Raw genomic sequence first — 27,282 nt, 5'->3', positions numbered from 1 at the left:
GTTTCAACTCGAGAAATATCAAAAAATTATCCCCACGATGCGAGTTGAGGAAATTTTGCGCTTCAGAATCTCAAGAGAAATACCACATTCCCTCTTGATAGGCAAAAGGGTACATGACACCCTTTATGTGAATCAGAAAGTTCCCTCACACAGCCGTCCCATGGGAGAGGAGAACACACTTTATGGACTCAACTCGAGAAGAGGCCCTATTCCCATTTAACGGCTCGGTTAAACCGGAAGTTCCCCTTCCAACACAAAAGGGGATCTGACTTCCCTGAAGCAACCCAAGCGAGTTCCTGAGGTCCCCGTGGCAACTCGAGAAGTACCCTCAGCTTCCCGCCACAACTCGAGAAACACCACAAAATTATCCCCTCAATGTGAGTTGAGTAAATTTTGCACTGCAGAATCTCAAGAGAAATACCACATTCCCTCTTGAAAGGCAAAAGGTACTTGACACCCTTTATGCGACTCAAAATGTTCCCTGACACAGCCGTGCCCATTGGAGTGGAGGATCACTTTACGGCTCAATTCGAGATAAGGCCCTATTTCCATTTAAATGCTTGATAGTAAAAGGGAAGTTCCCCTTCCAACACAAAAGGGAACCTGACTTCCCTAAAGCAACCCGAGCGAGTTACTGTGGTCCCCAGTGCAACTCGAGAAGTATCCCCAGCTTCCCTCCCCATGTCCAGAAACACCACAAAATTATCCTCTCAATGCGAGATGAGGAAATTTTGCGCTGCAGAATCTCAAGAGAAATACCACTTTCCCTCTTGAAAGGCAAAAGGGTACTTGACACCATTTATGCAACTCAGAAAGTTCGCTCACACAGCCGTCCCCATTGGAGAGGAGAATACACTTTATGGACTCAACTCGAGAAGAGGCCCTATTCCCATTTTACGGCTCGAGAGTATTCCGAAAGTTCTCCTTCCAACAAAAAGGGAACTGACTTCCCTGAAGCAACCCGAACAAGTTCCTGAGGTCCCAGTCGCATTTCGTAAAATACTCCACCTACCAAGCCCAACTGGAGAAACACCTCAAAATTATTCCCTCAATGCGAGATGAGGTATTTGTGCGCTGCAGAATCTCAAGAGAAATCCCACATTTCTGCTTGAAAGGCAAAAGGTTATTTGACACACTTTATGCGACTCAGAAAGTTCCCTAACTGACGTCCCCATTGGAGAGGAGAACACAACTTAAGGACTCAACTCTAGAAGAGGCCCTATTCCCATTTAACGTCTTGGGAGTAATCCGGAAGTTTCCCTTCCAACACAAAAGGGAACCTGACTTCTCTGGAACAACCCGAGCGAGTTCCTGAGGTCCCCGTCGCAACTTGAGTAGTACCCAAATTCCCGCCGTAAATCGAGAAACACCACAAAATTATCCCCTCAATGTGAAATGACTAAAATTTTTTGCTGCAGAATCTCAAGAGACATCCCACATTCCCTCTAGAAAGGCAAAAGTGTACTTGACAAACTTTATGAGACTCAGAAAGTTCCCTCACACAGCCGTCCCCATTGGTGAGGAAAATACAATTTTTGGACTCAACACGAGAAGAGGCGCTATTCCCCTTTAACGGTTCGAGAGTAATCCTGAGGTTTCCCCTACTTCACAAAAGGGCAATTTACTTCCCTGAAGGAACCCGAGCGAGTTCCTGACTTCCCCGTCGCAACTCGAGATGTACCCCCAGCTTCCGGCCTCAACAGGCGTTCAGTTCAGTTCAGTTCAGTTCAGTCGCTCAGTCGTGTCCGACTCTCCGCGACCCCATGAATCACAGCACGCCAGGCCTCCCTGTCCATCACCAACTCCCGGAGTACACTCAAACTCATGTCCACAGAGTCGGTGATGCCATCCAGCCATCTCATTCTCCGTCGTCCCCTTCTCCTCCCGCCCCCAACCTTTCCCAGCATCAGAGTCTTTTCCAGTGAGTCAACTCGTCGCATGAGGTGGCCAAAGTATTGGAGTTTCAGCTTTAGCATCAGTCCCTCCAATGAACATCCAGGATTGATCTCCTTTAGAATGGACTGGTTGGATCTCCTTGCAGTATAAGGGACTCTCAAGAGTCTTCTCCAACACCACAGTTCAAAAGCATCGATTCTTCGGCGATCAGCTTTCTTCACAGTCCAACTCTCACATCCATACATGACCACGGGAAAAACCATTGCCTTGACTAGACGGACCTTGGTCGGCAAAGTAATGTCTCTGCTTTTTAATATACTATCAAGGTTGGTCATAACTTTCCTTCCAAGGAGCAAGCGTCTTTTAATTTCATGGCTGCAATCAACATCTGCAGTGATTTTGGAGCCCAAAAAAACAAAGTCTGACACTGTTTCCACTGTTTTTCCATCTATTTCCCATGAAGTGATGGGACCAGATGCCATGATCTTTGTTTTCTGAATGTTGAGCTTCAAGCCAACCTTTTCACTCTCCTCTTTCACTTTCATCAAGAGGCTTTTGAGTTCCTCTTCACTTTCTGCCATAAGGGTAGTGTCATCTGCATATCTGAGGTTATTGATATTTCTCCCAGCAATCTTGATTCCAGCTTGTGCTTCTTCCAGCCCAGCGTTCCTCATGATGTACTCTGCATATAAGTTAAATAAGCAAGGTGACAATATACAACCTTGACGCACTCCTTTTCATATTTGGAACCAGTCTGTTGTTCCATGACCGGTTCTAACTGTTGCTTCCTGACCTGCATACAGGTTTCTCAAGAGGCAGGTCAGGTGGTCTGGGATTCCCATCTCTTTCAGAATGTTCCACAGTTTATTGTGATCCACACAGTCAAAGGCTTTGGCATAGTCAATGAAGCAGAAATAGATGTTTTTCTGAAACTCTCTTGCTTTCTCCATGATCCAGCGGATGTTGGCAATTTGATCTCTGGTGCCTCTGCCTTTTCTAAAACCTGCTTGAACATCTGGGAGTTCACGGTTTACATACTGCTGAAGCCTGGCTTGGAGAATTTTGAGCATGACTTTACTAGCGTGTGAGATGAGTGCAATTGTGCGGTAGTTTGAGCATTCTTTGGCATTGCCTTTCTTTGGGATTGGAATGAAGACTGACCTCTTCCAGTCCTGTGGCCACTGCTGAGTTTTCCAAATCTGCTGGCATATTGAGTGCAGCACTTTCACAGCATCATCTTTCAAGACTTGAAATAGCTCAACTGGAATTCCATCACCACCACTAGCTTTGTTCGTAGTGATGCTTTCTAAGGCCCACTTGACTTCACATTCCAAGATGTCTGGCTCTAGGTCAGTGATCACATTATCGTGACTATCTTGGTCGTGAAGATCTTTTTTGTACAGTTCTTCTGTGTATTCCTGCCACCTCTTCTTAATATCTTCTGCTTCTGTTAGGTCCATACCATTTCTGTCCTTTATCGAGCCCATCTTTGCATGAAAAGTTCCCTTGGAATCTCTAATTTTCTTGAAGAGGTCTCTTGTTTTTCCTATTCTGTTGTTTTCCTCTATTTCTTTGCATTGATCACTGAGGAAGGCTTTCTTATCTCTCCTTGCTATTCTTTGGAACTCTGCATTCAGATGCTTATATCTTTCCTTTTCTCCTTTGCTTTTCGCCTCTCTTCTTTTTACAGCTATTTGTAAGGCCTCCTCAGACAGCCATTTCGCTCTTTTGCATTTCTTTTCCATGGGGATGGTCTTGGTCCCTGTCTCCTGTACAATGTCACGAACCTCCATCCAGAGTTCATCAGGCACTCTATCAATCAGATCTAGTCCCTTAAATCTATTTCTCACTTCCACTGCATAATCATAAGGGATTTGATTGAGGTCATATCTGAATGGTCTAGTGGTTTTCCCTACTTTCTTCAATTTAAGTCTGAACTTCGCAATAAGGAGTTCATGATCTGAGCCACAGTCAGCTCCTGGTCTTGTTTTCGCTAACTGTATACAGCTTCTCCATCTTTGGTTGCAAAGAATATAATCAATCTGATTTCGGTGTTGACCATCTGGTGATGTCCATGTGTAGAGTCTTCTCTTGTGTTGTTGGAAGAGGGTGTTTGCTATGACCAGTGCATTCTCTTGACAAAACTCTATTAGCCTTTGCCCTGCTTCATTCCGTGCTCCAAGGCCAAATTTGCCAGTTACTCCAGGTGTTTCTTGACTTCCTACTTTTGCATTCCATTCCCCTAGAATGAAAAGGACATCTTTTTTGGGTGTTAGTTCTAAAAGGTCTTGTAGGTCTTCATAGAACCGATTAACTTCGGCTTCTTCAGCATTACTGGTTGGGGCATAGGCCTGGATTACTGTAATATTGAATGGTTTGCCTTGGAAACGAACAGAAATCATCCTGTCATTTTTAAGATTGCATCCAAGTACTGCATTTCGGACTCTTTTGTTGACCATGATGGCTACTCCATTTCTTCTAAGGGATTCCTGCATACAGTAGTAGATATAATGGTCATCCGAGTTAAATTCACCCATTCCAGTCCATTTTAATTCACTGATTCCTAGAATGTCGACGTTCACTCTTGCCATCTCCTGTTTGACCACTTCCAATTTGCCTTGATTCATGGACCTAACATTCCAGGTTCCTATGCAATATTGCTCTTTACAGCACCGGACCTTGTTTCTATCATTGGTCACATCCACAACTGGGTATTGGTTTTGCTTTTGCTCCATCCCTTTATTCCTTCTATAGTTATTTCTCCACTGAGCTCCAGCAGCATACTGGGCACCTACCGACCTGGGGAATTCCTCATTCAGTATCCTATCATTTTGCCCTTTGTTACTGTTCACGGGGTTCTCAAGGCAAGTATACTGAAGTGGTTTGCCATTCCCTTCTCCAGGGGACCACATTCGGCTGTGGTCCATGTGATTAGATCAGCTAGTTTCCTGTGATTATGATTTCAGTTTGTCTGCCCTCTGGTGCCCCCTAGCAATACCTTCCGTCTTATTTCGGTTTCTCTTACCTTGGTCGTGGAAAATCTCTTCACAGCCGCTCCAGCAAAGTGCAGCTGCTGTACCTTACCTTGGACGAGGGGTATCTCCTCAAGGCCCCCCCTCCTGACCTTGAACGCAGAGTAGCTCCTCTCGGCCCTCCTGCGCCCGCGCAGCCACCGCCTGTTGGACGTGGGGTAGATCCTCTCGGCCGCCGGCCCTGGCCTCAGGCGTGGGGTAGCTCCTCACGGCCGCACCTCTTTGCGTGGCTCTTTGCGCCGGGGCCGGCGTCTCTCGCGTCGCGTCTGCGCCGCCGGGGCCGGCGTCTCTCGCGTCGCGTCTGCGCCGCCGGGGCCGGCGTCTCTCGCGTCGCGTCTGCGCCGCCGGGGCCGGCGTCTCTCGCGTCGCGTCTGCGCCGCCGGGGCCGGCGTCTTTCCCTGGTGGCTCAGAGGTTAAAGCGTCTGCCTCCAATGTGGGAGACCTGGGTTCAATCCCTGGGTTGGGAAGATCCCTGGAGAAGGAAATGGCAACCCACTCCAGTACTCTTGTCTGGAGAATCAATTATCCGCTCAATGCGAGATGTGGGAATTTTGCACTGTACAATTCAAGAGAAATTACACATTCCCGCCTGAAAATCAAAAGGGTACTTGACAGCCTTTAGGCGACTCATAAATTTCCCTCACACAGCTGTCCCCATTAAAGAGGAGAACACACTTTATGGACTCAACTCTAGAAGAGGCCCTATTCCCATTTAAGGGTTCGAGAGTAACGGTGAAGTTCCCCTACCAACACAAAAGGGGACCTGACATGCCTAAAGTAACCAGAGTGAGTTCCTGAGGTCCTCGTCGCTACTCGAGAAGTTCCCCCAGCTTCTCGCCTCAAACAGGAGAAACATCAGAAAATTATCCCTTCAATGCATGATGAGGAAATTTTGCGCAGCACTATTCAAGAGAAATCCCACATTCTCGACTGAAAACCAACAGGGTACTTGACACCCTTTATGCGACATATAAATTTCCCTCACACTGACGTCCCAATTGGAGAGGAGAACACACTTTATGGACTCAACTCGAGAAGAGGCAGTGTTCCCATTTAACATTTCGAGAGTAATCCAGAAGTTCCCCTTCCAACAAAAAAGGGGACCTGAGCTCCCTGAAGCAACCCGAGCGAGTTCCTGAGTTCCCCGTCGCAATTCGAGAAATACCCCAATCTTCCCGCCGAAACTCGAGAAACACCACATAATTATCCACTCAATGTGAGATGAGTAAATTTTGCGCTGCAGAATCTCAAGAGAAATCCTACTTTCCCGCTTGAAAAGCAAACGGGTACTTGAAACGCTTTATGTGACTCAGAAATTTCCCACACACAGTCGTCCCCATTGGAGAGTAGAACCTATTTTATGGACTTAACTCGAGAAGAGGCCCTATTTCCATTTAACGGCTTGAGAGTAATCCCGAAATTCTGTTTTCATTAAATAGGGGACCTAACATCCCTAGAGCAACACGAGCGAGTTCCTGAATTTCATGTCGCAACTCGATATGTACCCCCAGCTTCCCGCCTCAACAGGAGAAACACAACAAAATTATCCCCTCAATGCGAGATGAGGAAATTTTGCGCAGCACTATTCAAGAGAAATTCCACATTCTCGACTGAAAATCAAAAGGGTACTTGACACTCTTTATGTGACACATAAATTTCCCTCACACAGACATCCCAGTTGGACAGGAGAACACACTTTATGGACTCAACTCGAGAAGAGGCCCTATTCCCATTTAATAGCTCGAGAGTAATCCGGAAGTTCCCCTTCCAACACAAAAGGGGACCTGAATTCCCTGAAGCAACCCGAGCGCGTTCCTGAGGTCCCCGTTGCAACTCAAGAAATTCCCCAATCTTCCCACCGCAACTCGAGAAACACCACAAAATTATACCCTTAATGCAAGATGAGGAAATTTTGTGCAGCAGATCTCAAGAGGAATCCCACATTCCAGCTTGAAAGGCAAAAGGGTACTTGACAACAATAATTCGACTCAGAAATTTCCCTAACACTGTTAGTCCCCATTGGAGAGGAGAACACACTTTATGGACTCAACTAGAGAGGAGGCCCTATTCCCATTTTAAGGCTCCAGAGTAATCCCGAAGTTCTCCTTCCAACACAAAATGGGACCTGACTTCCCTGAAGCAACCCGAGCGAGTTCCTGAGGTCCCCGTCGCAACTCTAGAAGTAACCGCAGCTTCCCGCCGCAACTCGAGAAACACCACAAAATTATCTCAATGCGAGATGAGGAAATTTTATGCTGCAGAATCCCAAGAGAAATCCCACATTCCCGCTTGAAAGGCAAAAGGGGACTGGACACCCTTTATGCGACTCAGAAAGTTCCCTCACTCAGCCGTCCCCATTGGAGAGGAGAACACACTTTATGAATTCAACTCGAGAAGAGGCCAATTCCCATTTAAGGACTCGAGAGTAATCCCGAAGTTCCCCTTCGAACACAAAAAGGGACCTGACTTCCCTGTAGCAACCGAGCGAATACCTGAGGTCCCCATCGCAATTCATGAAGAACCCGCAGTTTCCGGCTGCAACTCGAGAAACACTTCAAAATTATCCTTCAATGGGAGATGGGGAAATTTTTCGCTGCAGAATCTCAAGAGAAATCCCACATTCCCGCTTGAAAGGAAAAATGTTGCTTGACACCCTTTATGCGACTCACAATGTTCCCTGACATAGCCGTCCCCATTGGAGAGGAGAACACACTTTTTGGACTCAACTTGAGAAGAGGCCCTATTCCCATTTAATGGCTGGAGAGTAATCCGGAAGTTCCCCTTCCAACACAAAAGTGAACTTGACTTTCCTGAAGCAACCAGAGCGAATTCCTGAGGTCCCCGTTGCAACTCGAGAATTACACCCAGCTTCCCTCCGCATCTCGAGAAACACCACAAAATTATGCCTTCAAGGCGAGATGAGGAAATTTTGCACTGCACAATCAAGAGAAATTCCACATTCCCGCCTGAAAGGCAAAAGGGTACTTGACACACTTTATTCAGTTTAGTTCAGTCACTCAGTCGTGTCCGACTCTCCGCGACCCAATAAATCACTGTGCGGCAGGCCTCCCTGTCCATCACCCACTCCCAGAATTCACTCAAACTCATGTCCAAAGAGTCGGTGATGCTATGCAGCAATCTCATTCTCTGTTGTCCCCTTCTCCTCCTGCCCCCAACATTTCCTAGCATCAGAATCTTTTCCAGTGAGTCAACTCGTCTCATGAGTTGCCCAAAGTATTACAGTTTCAGATTTAGCATCAGTCCTTCCAATGAACACCCAGGATTGATATCCCTTAGAATGGATTGGTTGGATCTTCTTGCAGTACAAGGGACTCGCAAGAGTCTTCTCCAACACCACAGTTCAAAAGCATCAATTCTTCGGCGATCAGCTTTCTTCATAGTCCAACTCTTACATCCATACATGACCACAGGAAAAATCATAGCCTTGACTAGACGGACCTTGGTTGGCAAAGTAATGTCTCTGCTTTTTAATATACTATCAAAGTTGGTCATAACTTTCCTTCCAAGGAGTAAGCGGCTTTTAATTTCATGACTGCAATCAGCATCTGAAGTGATTTTGGAGCCCAAAAAAATAAAGTCTGACACTGTTTCCACTGTTTTTCCATCTATTTCCAGTGAAGTGATGGGACCAGATTCCATGATATTTGTTTTCTGAATGTTGAGCTTTAAGCCAAACTTTTCACTCTCCTCTTTCACTTTCATCAAGAGGCTATTGAGTTCCTCTTCACTTTCTTCCATATGTGTCATCTGCATATCTGAGGTTATTGATATTTCTCCCAGCAATCTTGATTCCAGCTTGTTCTTCTTCCAGCCCAGCATTTCTCATGAAGTACTCTGCATATAAATTAAATAAGCAAGGTGACAATATACAGCCTTGGCGTACTCCTTATCCTATTTGGAACCAGTCTTTTGTTCCATGTACAGTTATGAGTGTTGCTTCCTGACCTGCATACAGGTTTCTCAAGAGGCAGCTCAGGTGCTCTGATATTCCCATCTGTTTCGGAATCTTCCACAGTTTATTGTGATCGACGCAGTCAAAGGCTTTGGCATAGTCAATGAAGCAGAAATAGATGTTTTTCTGGAACTCTCTTGCTTTCTCCATGATCCAGCGGATGTTGGCAATTTGATCTCTGGTGCCCCTGCCTTTTCTAAAACCCGCTTGAACATCTGGGAGTTCACGGATCACATATTGCTGAAGCTTGGCTTGGAGAATTTTGAGCAAGACTTTATTAGTGTTTGAGATGAGTGCAATTGTGCGGTAGTTTGAGCATTCTTTGGCATTGCCTTTCTTTAGGATTGGAATGAAGACTGACCTTTTCCAGTCCTGTGGCCACTGCTGAGTTTTCCAAATGTGTTGGCATATTGAGTGCAGCACTTTCACAGCATCATCTTTCAAGATTTGAAATATCTCAACTGGAATTCTATCACTTCCACTAGCTTTTTTCGTAGTGATGCTTTCTAAGGCCCACTTGATTTCACATTCCAAGATGTCTGGCTCTCGGTCAGTGATCACATTATCGTGACTATCCTGGTTGTGAAGATCTTTTTTGTAGAGTTCTTCTGTGTATTCTTGCCACCTCTTCTTAATATCTTCTGCTTCTGTTAGGTCAATGCCATTTCTGTCCTTTATCGAGCCCATCTTTGCATGAAATGTTCCCTTGGAATCTCTAATGTTCTTGAAGAGATCTTTTGTTTTTCCTATTCTGTTGTTTTCCTCTATTTCTTTGCATTAATCACTGAGGAAGGCTTTCTTATCTCTCCTTGCTCTTCTTTGGAACTCTGCATTCTAATGCTTATATCTTTCCCTTTCTCCTTTGTTTTTCGCTTCTCTTCTTTTCACAGCTATTTGTAAGGCCACCTCAGACAGCCATTTTGCTTTTTTTGCATTTCTTTTCCATTGGGATGCTCTTGGTCCCTGTCTCCTGTACAGTGTCACGAACCTCCGTCCAGAGTTCATCAGGCACTCTATTTATCAGATCTAGTCTTTTAAATCTATTTCTCACTTCCACTGTATAATCATACGGGATTTGATTTAGGTCATATCTGAATGGTCTAGGGGTTTTCCCTACTTTCTTCAATTTAAATCTTTATTTGGCAATAAGGAGTTTATGATCTGAGCCACAGACAGCTCCTGGTCTTGTTTTTGCTAACTGTATAGAGCTTCTCCATCTTTGGCTGCAAAGAATATAATCAATCTGATTTCGGTGTTGACCATCTGGTGATGTCCACGTGTAGAGTCTTCTCTTGTGTTGTTGGAAGAGGATGTTTGCTATGACCAGTGGTTTCTCTTGACAAAACTCTATTAGACTTGGCCCTGCTTCATTCCGTGCTCCAAGGCCAAATTTGCCTGTTACTCTAGGAGTTTCTTGACTTCCTACTTTTGCATTCCAGTCCCCTAGAATGAAAAGGACATCTTTTTTGGGTGTTAGTTCTAAAAGGTCTTGTAGGTCTTCATAGAACCATTCAACTTCGGCTTCTTCAGCGTTACTGGTTGGGGCATAGGCCTGGATTACTGTAATGTTGAATGGTTTGCCTTGGAAATGAACAGAAATCATTCTGTCATTTTTAAGATTGCATCCAAGTACTGCATTTCGGACTCTTTTGTTGACCATGATGGCTACTCCATTTCTTCTAAGGGATTCCTGCCCACAGTAGTAGATATAATGGTCATCTGAGTTAAATTCACCCATTCCCGTCCAGTTTAATTCCCTGATTCCTAGAATGTCTATGTTCACTCTTGCCATCTCCTGTTTGACCACTTCCAATTTGTCTTGATTCATGGACCGAACATTCCAGGTTCCTATGCAATATTGCTCTTTACAGCACCGGACCTTGCTTCTATCACCGGTCACATCCACAACTGGGTACTGGTTTTGCTTTTGCTCCATCCCTTCATTCCTTCTAGAGTTATTTCTCCACTGATCTCCAGTAGCATACTGGGCACCTCCCGACCTGGGGAATTCCTCATTCAGTATCCTGTCATTTTGCCCTTTGATACTGTTCATGGGGTTCTCAAGGCAAGTATACTGAAGTGGTTTGCCATTCCCTTCTCCAGTGGACCACATTTGGCTGTGGTCCGTGTGATCAGATCGACTAGATTCTTGTGATTATGATTTCAGTGTGTCGGCCCTCTGATGCCCCATCGCAATACCTACCATCTTATTTAGTTTCTCTTACCTTGGGTGTGGGATATCTCTTCACAGCTGCTCCAAGAAAGAGCAGCTGCTGCACCTTACCTTGGATGAGGGGTATGTCCTCAAGGCCGCCCCTCCTGACCTTAAACGTGAGTAGATCCTTTCGGCCCTCCCTCGCACAGCCACCGCCTATTAGACGTGGGGTACCTCCTCTCGGCCGCCTGCCCTGGCCTCAGGCATGTGGTAGCTCCTCATGGCCGGGTATCTTTGCATGGTCGGTTGCTCCAGGGCCGGCATCTCTCGCATCTGCGCGGGTGGGGCCGGGGTCTCTCGGGTCTGCGCCGACGGGTGAGTCTCAGAAAATTCCCTCACACAGTCGTCCCCAGTGGACAGGAGAACACAATTTATGGACTCAACTCGAGAAGAGGCCCTATTCCCATTTAACGGCTCGAGAGTAATCCCGAAGTTCCCCTTCTAACACAAAAGGGGACCTGACTTCCCTGAAGCAACCTGAGTGAGTTCCTGAGGTCCTCTTCGCTACTCGAGAATTACCCCCAGCTTCCCGCCTCAACACGAGAAACACCACAAAATTATCCCCTCAATGCTAGATCAGGAAAATTTGCGCTGCACAATTGAAAAGAAATCCCACGTTCCTGCTGGAAAGGCAAAACTGTACTTTACACCCTTTATGTGACTCAGAAATTTCCCTCACACAGCTGTCCCCATTGGAGAGGAGAACATACTTTATGGACTCAACTCGAAAAGAGGCCCTATTCCCATGTAAGGTTTTGAGAGTATTCCCGAAATTTCCCTTCCTTCACAAAAGGGGAATTGACTTCCCTAAAGCAACACGAGCGAGTAGCTGAGGTCCCCGTGGCAACTGGAGAAGTACACCCAGCTACCCCCAACTTTGTGAAACACCACAAAATTATTTCCTCAAAGCAAAATGAAGAAATTTTGGGCTGCAGATCTCAAGAAAAGACCCACAGTCCCGCTTGAAAGGCAAAAGGCTACTTGACAAACTTTGTGCGACTCAGAAAGTTCCCTCAAACAGCCGCCCCATTGGAGAGGAAATTACATTTTTGGACTAAACTCGAGAAGAGGTCCTATTCCCATTTATCGGCTCGAGAGTAATCCGGAAATTCCCCTTCCAACAAAAAAGGTGACCTTATTCCCTGAAGCAACCCGAGCGAGTTCCTGAGGTCCCTGTTGCAACTTGAGAAGTACCTCCAGCTTCCCACCGCAACTCGAGAAACACCACAAAATTATCCCCTCAAAGCGAAATGAGGAAATTTTGAGCTGCAGAATTTCAAGAGAAATCACACATTCCCTGTTGAAAGGCAAAAGGATACTTGATATCCTTAATGGGACTCAGAATGTTCCCTCACACAGCCGTCCCCATTGGAGAGGAGAACACACTTTATGGCCTCACCTCGAGAAGAGACCCTTTTCCCATTTAACATCGTGAAAGTAATCCCGAATTTCCACTTGCTTCATAAAAGGGGACTTGACGTCCCTGAAGAAACTAGAATGAGTTCCCGAGGTCGTCGTAGTACCTCGAACATTACTGCCAGCTTCCCGCCGCTTCTCGGGAAACACCAGAAAATTATCCCCTCAGTGCGAGATGAGGTAATTTTGTGCTGCAGGATCTCAAGAGAAAAGCCACATTCCCGATTGAAAGGCTAAATGGTAGTGACACCCTTTATGTGACTCAGAAAGTTCCCTCACACATATGTCCCGATTGGAGAGGAAAAAACACTTTATGGACTCAACACGAGAAGAGGCCCTACTCCCATTTAATGGCTTGAGAGTAATCCGGAAGTTCCCCTTCCAACACAAAAGGGGACCTGACTTCCCTGAAGCAAACCGAGCGAGTTCCTGAGGTCCCCGTCTCAACTCGAGAAGTACCCCCAGCTTCCCGCCAAATCTCCAGAACCACCACAAAAATATGGCCTCAATGCGAGTTGAGGAAATTTTGCGTGGCAGTATCTCAAGAGAAATCCCACATTCCCACTTGAAAGGCAAAAGGGTACTTAACACCCTTTATGTGACTTAGAAATTTCCCTCACACAGCCGTCCCCATTGTAGAGGAGAACACACTTTATGGACTCAATTCGAGAAGAGGCCCTATTCCCATTAAATGGCCCGAAAGTAATCCAGAAATTCCCCTTTCAACACAAAACGGAGACCTGACTTCCCTGAAGCAACCCGATCTAGTTTCTGTAGTCCCCGCTGCAACTCTAGAAGTACCCCCAGCTTCCCGCCGTAACTCGAGAAACACCACAAAAATATGGCCTCAATGCGAGATGAGGAAATTTTGCGCGGAAGTACCTGAAGAGAAATCCCACATTCCCACTTGAAAGGCAAAATGGTACTTGACACCCTTTATGCGGCTCAGAAATTTCCCTCACACAGCCGTCCCCATTGGAGAGGAAAACACACTTTTTGGACTCAACCTGAGTGAAGGACCTATTCCCATTTAATCCTGGAGAGTGATCCGTAAGTTCCCCTTCCAACACAAAAGGAGAGCTGACTTTCCTGAAGCAACCCGAGCGAGTTCCTGAGGTCCCCGTTGCAACTAGAGAAATACCCGCAGCTTCCCATCGAAACTCTCGAAACACCACAAAAATATGGCCTCAATACGAGATGAGGAAATTTTGGGCAGCAGAATCTCAAGAGAAATCCCACATTACCGCTTGAAAGGAGAATGGGAACTTGACACCCTTTATGCGACTGAGAAAGTTCCCCTACAGAGAGGTCCCTATTGGAGAGGAGAACAAAATTTACGGACTCAACTTGAGAAGAGGCCCTATTCCCATTGAACTGCTCGAGAGTAATCCCGCAGTTCCCCTTCCAACACAAAGGGAAACTGACTTCTCTGAAGCTACATGGAGGATTTCCTGATGCCACCTTGGCAAATCGAGAGAGAGCCCAAGCTTCCCGCCGCAACTCGAGAAAAACTACAAGATTCTGCCCTCAAGGCGAGATGAAGAACATTTGCATTTCAGATTCGCAAGAGAAATTCCACATTCCCGCTTGAAACTCGACAGTTTACTTAACATCCTTAATGAGACTAAAAACTAAACCTACATACACAGCCCCAATCCAGAGGAACACCGAGTTTCTTGCGACACTGACAAAATGCCCCGTTTTCCACTCCTTTTTCCAGATGAGAATTGATTCCTCTGCTTCCTCTGGAATGGAAATCAGACAGGACGAGCAGGCAGGAACCACCTTGAAACTCGGGAGGATAACCGTTTTTCAAAACACAAATGGAAAAGGTACGGATGTCACCACCCACTCGAGATATTGTCTGATTCTACTGCACAGATTCAGATGTGTCCTCGAGTATCAACTCAGAAGATGATTGGAGAACTGACTCCACGAGCATACTCTATACAATCTCCAGGTAAAAATGGAAAACTAAAGTGGCCTATCACCTGTATTACAACACGAGAAAAAAGTGCAGTTCCAGGTATGAACAAGAGACGAGGCCTGAATGCCCTGGGGAATTTTGAAAGCAACCAAAATTTCTCTGTCTCCACTGGAAAAGAACAAACAGTGGATCAACTGAATGCTAGATAATGTCCTATTCCTCTGCTGCTCCTTATAGAGGAATCTCGAGGTTCCCCTTCCAAAATGATAGGAGACCTGACTTTCCCTGGGGCAACACGAACGAGTTCCTGGGGTCCCCGTCGCAACTCGAGAGGAACGACAAGCTTCCCGCTGCAAGTTGAGAAACACAACAAAATTATCCCCTCAGTGCAAAATGAGGAAATTTTTCACTGCAGAATCTCAAGAGAAATCCCACACTCCCACTTGAAAGGCGAATGGGTACTTGACATCCTTTATGCGAATCGGAAAGTTCCCTCACACTGCCGTCCCCATTGGAGAGGAGAACACAATTTACGGACTCAGGTCGAGAAGAGGCCCTGTTCACATTTAACAGGTCGACAGTAGTCCTGAAGTTCCCCTTCCAACAGGAAAGGGGACCTGACTTCCCTGAAGCAACACAAGCTAGTTCCTGAGGTCCCTGTCGCAAGTCGAAAAAAATACCAAGTTTACGCCGCAACTCGAGAAACACCACAAAATTTTCCCTCAATGCGAGATGAACATAATTTCCACTGCAGAGTCTCAAGAGAAATTGCACATTACCGCTTGAAACCCGAACGGAACTTGACACACTTTATGCGACCCAAAAATTTCCCCCAGGTAGCCGTCCACATTGAAGCAGAGAACACAATTTATCTACACAGCACTAGATGCGACCCTATTACTCTCCTGTGCCTCCAGAGGAATGGCGATGTTCCTTTTCCAAAACGCAAGGAGACCTAACTGCTCTGAGATATCGAGATCGAGGTACTGATGTCCCCGTCTTAACTCGATAGGAACTCAATTCTTACCGCCGCAAGTCGAGAAACACCACCAAATTTTCCCCTCAATGCGAGATGAGGACATTTTCCGCTGCAGCATATCAAGAGAAATCCCACATTCCCGCTTGAAAGGTGAACGGGTACTTGACACCCTTTATGCGACTCAGAAAGTTCCCTCACAGAGCCGTCCGCTTTGGAGAGGAGACCACAATTTAGGACTCAATTCGGTAAGAGGCCCTATTTCCATTCTAAGCCTTGAGAGTAATACCGATGTAACTACCAAAACGAAAGAAGATCTGACTTCCCAGGGACTACAGGAGGGAGGTCCTGAGATCCCTTTCCCCTTTCGAGAAGAACCCCAAGCTTCCCACTGCAACTCGAGAAAAACCACAAGATTCTGCACTCAAAGTGAGATGAGGAAAATTTCCCCTGCAGAATCTCAAGGGATATCCCATATTCCCGCTTGAAACCAGAACGGGTGCTTGACACCCTTTATGAGACTCAAAATATTCCGTGACATAGCTGTCCCCACTTGAGAGAACACAATTTATGGACTCAACTTTAGATGAGACCCTATTCCCATTCCACGCCTCTAGAGTAATCCCGATGTTTCCCTACCAAAACGAAAGGAAACCTGACTTTCCAGGGACTATATGAGCGAGTTCCTGAGGTGTCTGTTGCATCTCGAGAAGGACATTAAGAGTCCCGCGGCTACTCGTGAAAAACCACAAGATTCTTCACTCAAGGTGAGATGAGGAAAATTTCCCGTGCAGAGTCTCAAGAGAAATCATACATTCCCGCTTGAAACGCGAAGGGGTACTTGACACCCATTAGAGACTCAGGACAGTCCCTGACATAGCTGTCCCCACTTGAGAGGAGAAAACTATTTATAGACTCAACAATAGATGAGGACTTATTCCCATTCCACGCCTCGAGAGTAATCCCAATGTTCCCCAACCAAAAGTAAAGGAGACCTGTCTTCCCAGGGACTTAACAAGCGTGAGGTCCCCATCACAACTGGAGAAGGACCCAAAGCTTCCCGACGCAAATCGAGAAAAACCACAAGATTCTGCACTCAAGATGAGATGAGGAAATTTAACCCTGCAGAGTCTCAAGAAAAATCCCACATTCCCGCTTGAAACGCGAACGGGTGCTTGACACCCTTTATGAGACTCAAGACATTCCCTGACATAGCTGTCCCCACTTGAGATTAGACCAAAATTTATTGAATCAACTTAAGATGAGGCCCTTTTCCCATTCCATGCCTCGACAGTAATCCCGAGGTTCCCCTACCAAAATGAAAGGAGACGTGACTTCCCAGGGACTACACGAGCGAGTTCCTGAAGTCCATGTCACAACTCGAGAGGGACCCCAAGCTTCCCGCCGCAACTCGAGAAAAACCACGGGATTCTGCACTCAAGGTGAGATGAGAAAAATTCCCATGCTGAGTCTCAAGAGAAATCCCACATTCCAGCTTGAAATGCGAACAAGTATTGACAACCTTTATGTGACTCAAGACATTCCCTGACATAGCTGGACTCACTTGAGAGGAGAACACAATTTATGGACTCAACCATAGATGAGGCCCTGTTCCCATTCCACGTCTTGAGAGTAATCCCGAGGTTCCCCTACCAAAACGAAAGCAGACCTGACTTCCCAGGGACTACAAGAGCGAGTTCCTGAGGTTCTTGTCACAACTCGAGAAGGATCCCAAGCTTTCCACCGCAACTCGAGAAAAACCACAAGATTCTGCACTCAAGGTGAGATGAGAAAAATTTCCCCTGCAGAGTCTCAAGAGAAATCCTACATTCCCCCTTGAAATGTGAATGGGTACTTGACACCTTTAGGCAAATCAAGACATTCCCTGACATAGCTGTCCCCACGTGAGAGGAGAACACAATTTATGGAATGAACGTGAGATTAGGCCCTATTCCCATTCCACGCCTTGAGTGTAATCCCAATGTTCCCATACCAAAACGAAAGGAGACCTGACTTCCCTGGGAATACACGAGGGAGCTGCTGAGGTACTTTTCGCAAATCGAGAAGGACCCCAAGCTTCCCACTGCAACTCGAGAAAAACAACAAGATTCTGCACTCAAGGTGAGATGAGGAAAATTTCCCCTGCACTGTCTCAAGAGAATTCCCACATTGCCGCTTGAAACGCGAACGGGTACTTGACACCCTTTATGCGACACAAGACATTCCCTGACATAGCTGTCCCCATTTGAGAAGAGAACACATTTTATGGACTCATCTTTAAAAGAGGCCCTATTCCCATTCCACGCCTCGAGAGTAATCCCGATGTTCCCCTACCAAAGCGAAAGGAGACCTGACTTCCCAGGGAGTACACGAGCGAATTCCTGAGGTCCCTATCGCAACTCAAGAAGGACCCCAAGCTTTCCGCCGCAACTCAAGAAAAACCACAAGATCCTGCACTCAATATGAGATGAGGAAAATTTATCCTGCAGAGTCTCAAAGGAAATCCCACATTCCCGCTTGAAACGCAAACGAGTTCTTGACACCCTTTATGCGACTCAAGACATTCCCTGAAATAGCTGTCCCCACTAGAGAGGAGAACCCAATTAATGGACTCAATTTTATGAGGCCCTATTCCCATTCCACGCCTCCAGAGTAATCCTTATGTTCCCCTTCCAAAACGAAATGAGACCTGACTTCCCAGGTACTACACGAGCGAATTCCTGAGGCCCCTGTTGCAACTCAAGAAGGACCGCAAGTTTCTGCCACAACTCGAGCAAAACCACAAGATTCTGCAGTCAAGGTGAGATGAGGAAAATTTCCCCTAGGGGGTCACAAAAGTTATCCCACATTACCGCTTGAAACTCGAACGGGTACTTGACACCCTTTTGCGAATCAGAACATTCCCTGGCATAGCTGTCTCCACTTGAGAGGAGAACACAGTTTATGGACTCAACTTGAGAAAATACCCTATTCCCATTCCACCCCTCGAGAGTAATCCCAATGTTCTCCTACCAAAACCAAAGCAGAATTGACTTTCCAGGGACTACACGAGCGAGTTCCTGAGGTCCCTGTCCCAACTCGAGAAGGACCCCAATCTTCCCGCCGCAACTCGAGAAAAACCACAAGATTGTTCACTCATGGTGAGATGAGGAAAATTTCCCCTACAGAATCTCAAGAGAAATCCCACATTCCCTTTTAAACTCAAACGGGCTCTTGACATTATTTCTGTGACACAAAAAGGACACTTATAAGCTGTCCCCACTGGAGAGGAGCACACAATTAACGGACTCTTCTCTAGATGAGGCCCAATTCATATTCAATGCCTCGAGAGAAATCCTGAAGTAGCCTTTCCAACAGGAAAGGAGACCTGATTTCCCTGGGGCAACAAGAGCGATTTCTTGAGATCCCTGTCGCAACCAGAAAGGGACCCCAAGCTTCCAGCCGCAACTCGAGACAAACCACAAGATTCTCCCCACAATGCGAGATGAGGAATATTTCTGCTGCATAGTCTCACGAGAAATCACACATTCCCCCTTGAAATTCAAAAGGGTACTTTAAACCCATTCTTTGACACACAAAGATCCCTGACTAATCCGTCCCACTGGAGAGGAACACAAAATTAAACGACTCAACACAAGATGTTGACCAAATCACAGTCCACGCCACGATTGGAATCCCGAGGTTCCCCTTCCAACATGATTGGAGACCTGACATTCCTGGGGCAAAAGGAGGGAATTGCTGAGGTCCCTGAAGCAATTGAGAAGGAGCCAAAGTTTCCCCCTACAACTCGAGAAAAACCATAAGATTCTGCACTCAAGGTGAGATGAGAAAAATATCCCATGCAGAGTCCCAAGAGAAATCCCACATTCCCGCTTAAAACTCGAAAGGGTACATGACACCCTTTATGAGACTCAAGACATTCCGTGACATAGCTGTCGCCACATGAGAGGAGAACAAAATTTATGGACTGAACTTTAGATGAGGCCGTATTCCCATTTCATGCTCGAGAGTAATCCCGAAATCCCCTACCAAACGAAAGGAGACCTGACTTCCCAGGGACTACAAGAGCGAGTTCCTGATATCACATCGCAACCCGAAAGGCACCCCAAGCTTCAAGCCGAAAAACGAGAAAAAACACAAGATTCTCCCCTCAATGCGAGAGGAGGAAAATTTCTGCTGCAAAGTCTCAAGAGAAATCACACATTCCTGCTTGAAACTCGATAGGGAACTGAAACCCTTTCTGTTCTGCAACACAAAAAGATCCCGGACTAAGCAGTCCCCTCTCAGAGGAGCACACAATTATCGGACTCAACACAAAATGAGAAGCAAATCACATTCCACGCCACGATTGGAATCCTGAGGTTCCCCTTCCAACACGATTGGAGACCTGCCATCACTGGATAACATGAGAGAGTTTCTGAGGTCCCCATCGCAACTCGAGAAGGCCCCCAAGCTTCCTGCCGTAACTCGAGACAAACCACAAGATTGTGCACTCAAGGTGTGATGAGGAAAATTTTCCCATGCTAAGTCTGAAGAGAAATCCGACATTCCCGCTTGAAACTCGAACCAGTACTTAACACACTATTTGAAACCCAAGACATTCCTTGACACAGCTGTCCCCACTGGAGAGAGGAACACAATTTATGGACTCAATTTTAGATGAGGTCGTATTCGCATTCTACACCTCGAGTGTAATCGCGAAGCTCGCCTTGCACAAAGAAAAGTGACCTGACCTCCCTGAAGAAAAAAGAGCTAGGTTCTGACGTCACTATCTCAACTCGAGAGCGATTACAAGCTTCTGGCCGCAACTCGATAAAAACCACGAGATTCCGCCATCATTGCAAGATGAGGAATTTTCTGCTGCAGAGTCTCAATAGAAAAACCACATTAACGCTTGAAATTCGAATGGGTACTTGACACCCTTTCTGCAACAATAAAAGTTCCCTGAATAAGCCGTTCCTACTGGAGAGGAGCACATAATTTAAGGACTCATCTCTAGATGACTTCCAATTGTTACTCCACGCCTAGAGAATAATCCTGAAGTTTCCTTCCAACAGGCAAGGAGAACTGACTTCCCCGAAGCATGACCAGCGAGTAACTGAGGTCCCCGTCGCAACTCTAGAAGGACCCAAAGCTTCCCGCTGCAGCTTGAGAAAAACCACAAGATTCTGCATTCAAGGTGAGATGAGGAAAATATACCATTTAGAGTCCCACGAGAAATCCCACATTCCCGGCTTAAACTCGAAAGGGTACATGACACCCTTTATGAGACTCATGACATTCCATGACATAGCTGTCGCCACATGAGAGGAGAACACAATTTATGGACTCAACTTTAGATGAGGCCGTATTCCCATTCCATGCCTCGAGAGTAGTACCGAAGATCCCCTACCAAAAGGAAAGGAGACCTGACTTCCCAGGGACTACACGAGCGAGTTCCTGATATCACCGTCAAAAACGGAAAGGGACGCCAAGCTTCAAGCTGTAACTTGAGAAAAAACACAAGATTCTCGCTTCAATGCGAGTTGAGGAACATTTCTGCTGCAGAGTCTCAAGTGAAATCACACATTTCTTACTTGAAACCCGAATGGATACTTGACACCCTTTATGTGAATCAAGACATTTCCTGACATACCTGTCCCCACTTGAGAGGAGAACACAACTTATGGACTCAAATTTAGATAAGGCCCTATTCTCATTCCACGCCTCAAGAGTAATCCCGAAGTTCCCCTACCAGAGGAAAGGAGACCTGATTCCCAGGGACAACACGAGCGTGTCCCTAGGGTGCACGTTGTAAGTCGAAAAGGACCCCAAGTTTCCGCCGCAACTCGAGAAAAACCACAAGATTCTTCACTCAAGGTGAGATGAGGAAAATTTCCCCTGCAGAGTCTCAAGAGAAATCCCACATAAACTTTTAAACTCGAACGGGCACTTGACACTATTTCTGTGACACAAAAAGGACCCTTACTAAGCCGTCCCCACTGGAAAGGAGCAAACATTTAACAGACTCATCTCTGGATGAGGCTCAATTTACATTCGATGCCTAGAGTGAAATCCCGAAGTACCCTTTCCAGCTGGAAAGAAGACCTGACTACCCTGGGGCAACACGAGCGATTTCCTGAGATCCCCATCGCAAGCCGAAAGGGATCCCAAGGATCCAGCCGCAACTCGAGAAAAACCACAAGATTCTCCCCTCAATGCGAGATGAGGAATATTTCTAGGGCAGAGTCTCAAGAGAAATCACACATTTACCCTTGAAACTCGAAAGGGTACTTTAAACCATTTCTTTGACACAAAAAGATCCCTGACTAATCCGACCCCACTGGAGAGGAACACACAATTAACGGACGCAACACAAGATGATGCCCAAGTCACATTCCATGCCACGAGCGGTATCCCGAGTTTCCTCTTCCAACACGATTGGAGACCGGATGTCCCTGGGGCAACATGAGCGAATTCCTGAGATACCGTCACAATCCAGAAGGAGCCAAATCATCCCACCGCAACTCGAGAGAAAACGTTAAGATTCTGCACTCAAGGTGAGCTGAGGAAAATTTCCCATGGAGAGTCCCAAGGGAAATCCCACATTCCCGCTTGAAACTCGAAAGGGTCCATGACACCCTTTATGTGACTCAAGATATTCCCTGACATAGCTGTTGCCACATGAGAGGAGAACAAAATTTATGGACTGAACTTTTGATGAGGCCGTATTCCCATTCGATGCCTCGAGAGTAATCCTGAAATCCCCTACCAAAACCAAAGGAGACCTGACTTCCCAGGGACTACACGAGCGAGTTCCTGATATCACCGTCACAACCCGAAAGGGACCCCAAGCTTCAAGCCACAACACGAGAAAAACCACAAGATTCTCCCCTCAATGAGAGAGGAGGAACATTTCTGCTGCAGAGTCTCAAGGGAAATCACACATTCCTGCTTTAACTTCGAGAGGCTACCTGAAACCCTTTCTGAAACACAAAAAGATCCCGGACTAAGCCGTCCCCACTGGAGAGGAGCACACAATTATCGGACTCAACACGAGAAGCAAATCACATTCCCCGCCACGATTGGAATCCCGATGTTCCCCTTCCAATATGATCGGAGACCTGCCATCCCTGGGATAACAAGAGCGAGTTTCTGAGGTCCCCATCGCAACTCGAGAAGGCCCCCAAGCTTCCTGCCGCAACTCGAGACAAACCACAAGATTGTGCACTCAAGGTGTGATGAGGAAAAATTTCCCATGCTAAGTCTGAAGAGAAATCCCACATTCCTGCTTGAAACTCGAAAGGGTACATGACACCCCTTATGCGACTCAAGACATTCCCTGACATAGCTGTCGCCATATGAGAGGAGAAAAAGTTTATGGACTCAAATTTAGATGAGGCCGTATTCCCATTCCATGCCTCGAGAGTAATCCCGAAATCCCCTACCAAAACGAAAGGAGACCTGACTTCCCAGGGACTACACGAGCGAGTTACTGATATCACTGTCGCAACCCTAAAGGGACCCCAAGCTTCAAGCCGCAACACATTTCTGCTGCAGAGTTTCAAGAGAAATCACACATTACAGCTTGAAACTCGATAGGGTACTTGAAACCCTTTCTGAAACACAAAAAGATCCCAGATTAAGCCGTCCCCACTGGAGAGGAGCACTCAATTATCGGACCCAACACAAAATGAGAAGCAAATCACATTCCATGCCAAGATTGGAATCCCGAGGTTCCCCTTACAACACGATTGGAGACGTGCCGTCCCTGGGATAACACGAGCGAGTTTCTGGGGTCCCCGTTGCAACTCGAGAAGGACCCCAAGCTTCCTGCCGCAACTCGAGACAAACCACCAGATTGTGGACTCAAAGTGTGATGAGGAAAATTTTCCCATGCTGAGTCTGAAGAGAAATCCCACATTCCCGCTTGAAACTTGAACCAGGACATGACACACTATATGAGACCCAAAACATACCTTGACATAGCTGTCCCCACTGGAGAGAAGAATACAATTAATGGACTCAATTTTAGATGAGGCTGTATTCCCATTCAACGCCTCGAGAATTATCCCGAGGTTTCCCTTCCAAAACGCAAGGAGACATGACTTCCCTGGGGCATGAACAGTGAGTAATTGAGGTCCCCGTCGCAACTCGAGAAGGACCCCAAGCTTCCCGCTGCAACTCGAGAATAACCACAAGATTCTTCACTCAAGGTGAGATGAGGAAATTTTCCCCTGCAGAGTCTCAAGAGAAATCCAACATTCTCGCTTGAAATTCAAACGGATACTTGACACCCTTTATGCGACTCAAGACATTCCCTGACATAGCTTTCCCCAATTGAGAGGAGAACACAATTTCTGGGCTCAACTTTAGCTGAGGCCTTTTTCCCATTTCATGCTTCAAGAGTAATCCCGAAGTCCCCTACCAGAGGAAAGGAGACCTGACTTCCCAGGGACAACACGAGCGTGTCCCTTAGGTGCCCGTTTTAAGTCGAAGAGGACTCCAAGCTTCCGACGCAACTCGAGACAAACCACACGATTGTGCACTCAAGGTGTGATGAGGAAAATTTTCCCCATTCTGAGTCTCAAGAGAAATCCCACATTCCCGCTTGAAACTCGAACCAGGACTTGACACACAATATGCGACCCAAGACATTCCTTGACACAGCTGTCCCCACTGGAGAGAAGAACACAATTTATGGACTCAATTTTAGATGAGGCTGTATTCCCATTCTAGACCTCGAGTGTAATACCGAAGCTCTCCTTGCAAAAAGAAAAGTGACCTGACCTCCCTGAAGTAAACAGAGCTAGGTTCTGAGGGCACTGTCTCAACTTGAGAGGGACTACAAGCTTCCCGCATCAACTTGATAAAAACCACGAGATTCCCACATCAGTGCGAGATGAGGAATATTCTGCTGCAGAGTCTCAAGGGAAAACCCACATTACCGCTTGAAATTCGAACGGGTACTTGACACCCTTTCAGCACCCATAAAATTTTCCTGACTAAACCGTCCCTACTGGAGAGGAGCACACAATTTAAGGACTCATTTCTAGATGACTTTCATTTGCCATTCCACGCCTGGAGAATAATCCCGAAGTTTCCTTCCAACACGTAAGGAGACCTGACTTCCCTGGGGCAGGACCAGTGAGTAACTACGATCCCCGTCGCAACTCGAGAAGGACCCAAAGCTTCCCGCTGCAACTAGAAAAAAACCACAAGATTCTGCACTCAAGTCAAGATGAGGAAAATTTCCCATATAGAGTCTCAAGAGAAATCCCACATTCCCTCTTGAAACTCGAACGGATACTTGACACCCTTTATGCGACTCAAGACATTCCCTGACATAGCTTTCCCCACTTGAGAGGAGAACACAATTTCTGGACTCAACTTTAGATGAGGCCCTATTCGCATTCCACATCTCCAGAGTAATCCCAAAGTTCCCTTACCAGAGGCAAGGAGACCTGACTTCCCAGGGATAACACGAGCGTGTTCTTTGGGTGCCCATTGTAAGTCGAAAAGGACCCCAAGCTTCCGCCTCAACTCGAGAAGAAACACAAGATTCTGCACTCAAGGTGAGATGAGGAAAATTTTCCCTGCAGAATCTCAAGAGAAATCCCACATACCCTTTTAAACTCTAACGGGCACTTGACATTATTCCTGCGACACCAAAAGGACCCTTACTAAGCCGTACCCACTGGAGAGGAGCACACAATTAACAGACTCATCATTAGATGAGGCCCAATTCACATTCGACGCCTCGAGTGAAATCTGAAAGTACCCTTTCCAACAGAAAATGAGACCTGACTTCCCTGGGGCAACACGAGCGCTTTCCTGAGATCTCCATCGCAACCCAAAAGGGACCCCAAGCATCCAGCCGTAACTCGAGAAAAACCAGAAGATTCTCCCCTCAATGCGAGATGAGCAATATTTCTGCTGCAGAGTCTCAAGAGAAATCATATATTCCCGCTTGAAACTCAAAGGGTACTTTAAAACCTTTCTTTGACACAAAATAGATCCCTGACTAATCCGTCCCCACTGGAGAGGAACACACAATTAACGGACTCAACAAAAGATGATGCCCAAATTACATTCCACGTCACGAGTGGAATCCCGAGGTTCCTCTTCCAACATAATTGGAAACCGGACGTCCATGGGGCAACATGAACGAATTCCTGAGGTACCGTCGCATTCAAGAAGGAGCCAAAGCATCCCGAAGCAACTCGAGAACAACGTAAGATTCTGCACTCAAGGTGAGCTGAGGAAAATTTCCCATGGAGAGTCCCAAGAGAAATCCCACATTCCCGCTTGAAACTCGAAAGGGTCCATGACACCCTTTATGTGACTCAAGACATTCCTTGACATATCTGTCGCCACATGAGAGGAAAAAAATTTATGGACTCAACTTTAGATGAGGCCGTATTCCCATTCCATGCCTCGTGAGTAATCCTGAAATCCCCTACCAAAACGAAAGGAGACCTGACTTCCCAGGGACTACATGATCGAGTTCCTGATATCACCGTTGCAACCTGAAAGGGACTCCAAGCTTCAAGCCGCAACATGAGAAAAACCACATGATTCTCCCCTCAATGCGAGATGATGAACATTTCTGCTGCAGAGGAAATCACACACTCCTGCTTGAAACTCGATAGGGTATTGAAATCCTTTCTGAAACACAAAAAGAACCCAGACTAAGCCATCCCCACTGGAGAGGAGCACACAATTATCAGACTCAACACAAAATGAAAAGCAAATCACATTCCATGCCATGATTGGAACCCCGAGATTTCCCTTCCAACACGATGGGAGACCTGCCGTCCCTGGGATAACACCAGCGAGTTTCTGAGGTCAGGGTCGCAACTTGAGAAGGACCATAAGCTTTGCGCCGCAACTCGAAACAAACCACAAGATTGTGCACTCAAGGTGTGATGAGGAAAAGTTTCCCATGCTTAGACTGAAGAGAAATCCCACATTCCCGCTTGAAACTCGAACCAGGACTTGACACACTGTATGCATCCCAAGACATTCCTTGACATAGCTGTCCCCACTTGAGAGAAGAACACAATTAATGGACTCAATTTTATTATTATTTTTTTATTTTTTTTAATTTTTGGACTCAATTTTAGATGAGGCTGTATTCCCATTCTACTCCTTGAGTGTAATCCCGAAGATCTCCTTGCAAAAAGAAAAGTGACCTGACCTTCCTGAACTAAAAGGAGCTAGGTTCTGAGGTCACTGTGTCAACTTGAGAGGGACTACAAGCTTCCCGCAGCAACTCGATAAAAACCACGAGATTCCCAAATCAATGCGAGATGAGGAATTTTCTGCTGCAGTGTCTCAAGGGAAAAACCACATTACCGCTTGAAATTCGAACAGGACCTTGACACTCTTTCTGAAACAATTAAAGTACCTTGACTAAGCCGTCCCTGCTGGAGAGGAGCACACAATTTATGGACTCATCTCTAGATGACGTCCAATTGCCATTCCATGCCTCGAGAGTGATCCCGAGATTTCCCTTCCAAAACAGAAGGAGACCTGACTTCCCTGGGGCATGACCAGCAAGTAACTGAGTTCCCCGTCGCAACTCGAGAAGGACCCCAAGCTTCCAGCTGCAACTCGAGAAAAAACACAAGATTCTGTATTCAAAGCGAGATGAGGAAAATTTCCCCTGCAGTGTCTCAAGGGAAATCTTATATTCGCGCTTGAAATTCGAACGGACACTTGACACCCTTTATGCGACTCAAGACATTCCCTGACATAGCTGCCCCCACTTGAGAGGAGAACACAATTTATGGACTGTACTTTAGATGAGGACCTACTCCTATTTCACACCTCAAGAGTAATCCCGATGGTCCCCTACCAAATGAA

Source organism: Moschus berezovskii, chromosome 10 (assembly GCF_049115385.1).
Source record: "Moschus berezovskii isolate FMDL1 chromosome 10, NW_MosBer_1.0, whole genome shotgun sequence".
Lineage (NCBI taxonomy): Eukaryota > Metazoa > Chordata > Mammalia > Artiodactyla > Moschidae > Moschus > Moschus berezovskii.
The sequence above is the reverse complement of the archived record's forward strand: the minus strand, read 5'-3'. Positions refer to the sequence as shown.